The following is a 5,523-nucleotide window of genomic DNA, read 5'->3' as shown; positions in this document are numbered from 1 at the left end:
GTGTAATGGCCAAGTTTTGGGCTTGTGAATAAGGAAGGTTGATGGTTCAGTCTACGCTGATGGGAATTTCTGGGGGAAGACATGGTTTGGGTGGGAAGATGAGGACTTCTATTTTGGACATGTGTGAGATGTTGGCACCACAGCCAAGTTGGGATGTTCTGACAGCAGGAGGAAATGTGAGAGTGAAAAGACGACAAAAAGACAGGACTGGAGAGAGAAATTGGGGAATCAAGTCAAATCTCAGGGGAGATTCTCTGTGCCTCAATTGTCTCGTCTTATGCTGTCGAGTTGTCTCCGACCCATAGCAACGGCATAGACACATCTCTTCCAGGTCACCCCACCCCCACCTGCAATTCTTCTGGTAGTGTATCTGCAGAGTTTTCTTGATAAAAACATGGAATTAGTTTACCACTGCCTCCTTCCACGCAGTTAACCTGAATCTCTGCCCTCAGCTCTCTCCCATGCTGCTGCTGCCCAGCACAGGTGAGTTTTGACTTGTAGCAGATTGCCTTCCACTCGTTAGCAACTGGCCAAGCTAGGAATGGAATGGGCATGCCTCTGCTTGACTCTCCCTTCTATAGCCGAGACTGGTAGAGTACTGCAAACTCTCCAGGTGCGACCCTGAGAGGGAGTGCCTCAATTACCTCTCTGTAAAATGGGGATTAAGACTGTGAGTGCCATGTGGGACAGGGACTCTGTCCAACCTGATTAGCTTGTACCTACTCCAGCGCTTTAGTACAGTGCTACAGCACATAGTAAGCATTTAGCAATTACTATTGAAAAAATCCATATAAAGATGGTAGTTGAAGCCATGATAAGGAATAATTTCTCTGAAGGACTGGTTGTAAATGAAGAATAGATAGAAAAGTAGATTGTCTGATTTCAATTTTAATAATGAGTTTACATAGTAAGATCGTTAGGGGCAAGAGATAGGGGATGCTAGGGACAAGGAGTACGAGGAGGCAATTAAAAGTCTGAAGCAGATGGTGTGGGAAACGGGAATGGGAGTCAGTAAGGATGTGAATGTATTGCTGTTGGGCAGAGGAAGAGGTGGAACTAAAGCAGGTGAGGAAGAGTTTGAAATGAACCAAGTTGGTCGGATTTCTATGTCATGCACTAAGTGCTGAGGTTGATATAAAGTAATCATGTTGGACACAGTCGCTGCCCCACATGTCGTTCACAGTCTAACTAGGAGAGAAGAGAGGGATTGAATCCTCATTTTATAGACGAAGAAGCTGAGGCACAGGAAAGTGAATTGTATAGTCCACGGTCTCACAGCAGATAAGGGGTAGAGCCAGGATTAGAACCCAGGTCCTCTAACTCCAAGGCCCGTGCTCTTTCCACTAGGTTATGGTGCTCTGCCATTCTACTGCATGGATCATTTTCTAAAAAGACATTCAGTCTATGTCTCCCCACTCCTCCAGAACCTCAGTGATACCCACCACCTCGGCATCAATTGGAAACTCCTTACCATCGGCTTTAAGACATTCAGTCAGGTCCCGTGCTCCCTTCTTAAATCACTGATCTATTTCAGCCCAGCCCACACATTCGCTCCTCTAGTGCCACCTTACTCACTATGCTCCAAACTCATCTATCTCACAGTCAACTCCTTTCCTTTGTCCTCGCTGTAGCTTGGAACTCCCTCCCACTCCATATATGCCAGACCAACACTCTCCCCAACTTCAAAGCAAGCATCATTAAGCTCACATCTCCCCCAAGAGACCTTCTCCACTTACACCCCCTTTTCCCCGGCTCCCTCTCCATTCTGAGTCTTCTATGCACTTGGACCTATGACCTTTGGACACTTGATATTCACCTCATCATCAACCCCATGGCACTCATATACGTATCTTCAAATTAAATTTCATAAATTAAGTAAATATAGAGTGTAAGCTCATTGTGGGCAGGGAATGTGTCTGTCATATTGTTATACTCTCCCAAGCACTTAGAACAGTGCTCTATACACAGTAAGCACTCAATAGACATGATTGATTGATTCACTGGGAGAGTTTAACCTAAAGGAGCTGGTGGATATGTTCCCTGCCCACAAGGAACTTAGAATCTAGAAGGGGAGAAAGATATTAATATAAGTAAATAAATTATGACTATCTACATAAGTACTGTGTGGGGCCGAGGGTCTGGTGGAAAGGTATAAAGAGGTCAGAGGGGAACCAGATTCAGGGTTGCTGTGGTTTGATCTCTGAGGAGAGGGGGCTGGGAATGTTGTCAGCCCCACAACAGCATTGTCCAGAGATCCCCAGGAGGAGACCACACCCACACCTCCCTTTTTCATTTATAAATGGCTTTTGTTAAGGGTTTACTATGTGTCAATCACTGTTCTAAGCTCTGGGGTAGATGTAAGTTAACCAGGTGGGACACAGTCCCTGTCCCACATGGGGCTCACAGTCTAAGTCTGAGGAAGGAGGATTTAACCTCCATTTTACAGATGAAGTAACTGAGGCACAGAGAAGTGAAGGGACTTGGTCAAGGTCACACAGCAGACAAGTGGTGGAGACAGAATTAAGACCCAAGTCTTCTGATTCCCAGGCCCGTGCTCTTTCCACTAGGCCACACTGCTTCACTAAAAAATCCAATAAGAGTAGAAGAGAGTCCTTGCCCTTGAGGAGTTTACTATATGATGGGGGAGATAGACTGATCCAGCTAATGTGCATTCAATGGGAACAAGAGCAATTACATTCTTCTAACTATTGAGCTCTCCCATGTGCTTGATATAGGGCCTAGATAGCACCAGAGACTCAATAAATGCCATCAATTCATTGATGGATTAAATAAACTGACATGTGCATAAGAACTGAGGGTGGCTAATGGCATCACCTGATCAGGGAAGTAGAAATTAGGCAGAAAAGACCATCTGGAAGAGGGGGATTTGTAGGAGGTACTGAAGGTGGGGAGCGGTATAGCTGTGTGGATTTAAAAGGGGAAGAAGTTCCAGCAAGAGGAGGAAGGGTATATGCTAGAGGTCAGAAACTGGAACATCGAGAGCCAGGCAGTTTGGCGGAGCAAAGGATAGGAATTTGAGTGGATCAGGAGAAGAGAGTAATAATAATTGTGCTATTTGTTAAGTGCTTACTATGTGCCAAGCACTGTTCTAAGTGCTGGGGTAGATAATAATAATAATAGTAATAATGATGGCATTTATTAAAAGCTTACTGGAAGGTAAGGAGGAAAAATGCTCATGGAAAGTCTTGGAACCAATAGTCGGGCCAACAGTAGAGAGAATGATGCATTCTGAATGCCTTTTTCGGGGCATGATCTTGGCAGCTGAGTGCAGGACAGACCGAAAAGGGAAGAAGTCACTTGGATGCAGTCAGCTTTCTGAACAGAGATTACTGGATGGTCCCAAAATGGCTTGTACCTTTCCTGCAGCAGAGCTGATAAGCAGTTGGCCAGAAGCCTGCTTGCCCATACACATCTGTTACCATCAAGATCTCTGAACCCAGAACACCAGAGCTGATTTTGGACCAACTGTAGATGCATCTGGTTTTGTAAGGATGATTCTACGTGACTTATGCTTACCATATGCTTGTTTCAGATTCCCTCCACTTCAATACTATCTGTATGCATTTTTAAAATTAGAAACAAGAATGAGAGATGGAAACAGAACTCTCCCCCTCTAGACTTTGAGCTCATTGTGTGCAGAAATGTGTTGTTATATCGCATTCTCCCAAGCACTTAGTACAGTGCTTTGCACACTAAGTGCTCAAAAAATAAGATTAAATGAATGAATGAAGGACTCGAAGCAGAGTATTCTAGTGGATAGAGCATGGGTCTGGGAATCAGAAGGACTTGGGTTCTAGTCCCTGCTATGCCACTTGTCTGCTGTGTGACCTTGGGCAAGACACTTAACTTCTTTGTGCCTCAGTTACCTCATCTGTAAAATGGGGATTAAGAGTCTGAGCCCCATGTCAGGGCAGGAACTGTGTCCAATCTGATTAACCTGAATCTACCCCAGCATTTAGAACAATTGCTTAACAGTTATTATTACTATTAATGCTATTTACCCAAGGTCCAGCCAGCCTCCATCGCTCTGCTGGCTTTCTCCATCAGCCTCAAACCTAGAGCAGCTTTCTTCTTCTTTCCCAGGAATGTTGGGAAGGTTTCATAGATGTTTGTCAGAAATTCCTAGGCCTGGGCCCGTAGCTCTCAGTTGCTGCCATCGCCAGCATCTTTGGATGTTCATGAAGAGAGTGGATAGGATAAATGACAAATTGTTCTTCCTCAGAACCCGACACAGCACCAAGAGAGTGGCTTAGCCAGACTCTACTGTTATACTGTACTCTCCAAAGCACTTATTCGTATGGTGCTCCACACACAGTAAGTGCTCAATAAAATTGATTGACTGAAAAAAAAAATACTGATTGACTGATTGCCTCCCCCTCTAGAAGCAGCATGGCTCAATGGAAAGAGCCCAGGGTCGGGAGTCAGAGGTTATAGGTTCAAATCCCAACTCTGCCAATTGTCTGCTGTGTGACTTTGGGCCAGTCACTTAACTTCTCTGTGCCTCAGTTACCTCATCTGTAAAATGGGGATGTGAGCCCCATGTGGGACAATCTGATCACCTTGTATCCTCCGCAGTGCTTAGAACAGTGCTTTGTACGTAGTAAGCACTTAACAAGTGCCATTATTATTATTATTATTATTATAAGCACACTGTGGGCAGAGAACATGGCTGCTAACTCTGTTGTATTGCACTCTTCCAAGGGCTTAGTACAGTGGTCTGCACATAGTAAGCAGTTAATAAATATCACTGATTGATTGACTGGAAAAATACAATTCAACAGGGCCAGACTCAGAGCTGATCCATCCCTCCTGATCCTCCAGGAGACCTTCCCAGACTGAGCCCCCTCCTTCCTCTCCCCCTCCTCCCCATCACACCTCCTTCCCTTCCCCATACCACCTGTATATATGTTTGTACGTATTTAGTACTCTATTTATTTATACATATTTATTCTATTTATTTTATTTTGTTAATATGTTTTGTTTTGTTGTCTGTCTCACCCTTCTAGACTGTGAGCCTGCTGTTGGGTAGGGACCATCTCTATATGTTGCCAACTTGTACTTCCCAAGCGCTTAGTACAGTGTTCTGCATACAGTAAGCGCTCAATAAACACAATCGAATGGATGAATGAATCCATCCATGCTGGATCAACAGAGGTAAAGTTAGGAGCAGAGATGAGAGAAGACTGTTGGAATGATGAGGGTGTGTCTCTAAGAGGGCAATTAACATCCAGTTCACCAGTGATCTTGGGACTCCTGGGAGAGACATGGATGGTCCATGGGGTGACCGAGTATGAAAGTCCTCAGGGCCTTGTGTCAACTCACAGGGTGAATCTTCTGACTTCTTAGGAAGTTGTTTGTAGGCAGGAAGGAGAGCTTCATGATCAAAGGGGATAGTTATTTAGTCCCAGGCGGTTTCTCACGTCTATGGCTCTGAGTTCTGGCATGCTACACAGCAAGTGGCTGTGGGAAATGGATTGTTTACATCTTTAACATCATTAACTT

At 44.6% G+C, this 5,523-nt stretch overlaps 1 non-coding gene across 1 annotated transcript; it reads right to left on the bottom strand.

The window, feature by feature from the left end:
• Positions 1-493: 493 nt before the first annotated feature.
• On the bottom strand, positions 494-631 carry LOC119924871. Its single transcript, XR_005449553.1, has one exon. It is a non-coding gene; the product is annotated as a small nucleolar RNA SNORA7 (small nucleolar RNA).
• Between the last annotated feature and the right edge of the window lie 4,892 nt (positions 632-5,523).

Source organism: Tachyglossus aculeatus, chromosome 2, assembly GCF_015852505.1.
Source record: "Tachyglossus aculeatus isolate mTacAcu1 chromosome 2, mTacAcu1.pri, whole genome shotgun sequence".
In the NCBI taxonomy this organism is placed as follows: Eukaryota; Metazoa; Chordata; class Mammalia; order Monotremata; family Tachyglossidae; genus Tachyglossus; species Tachyglossus aculeatus.
The sequence above is the reverse complement of the archived record's forward strand: the minus strand, read 5'-3'. Positions and strand labels throughout refer to the sequence as shown.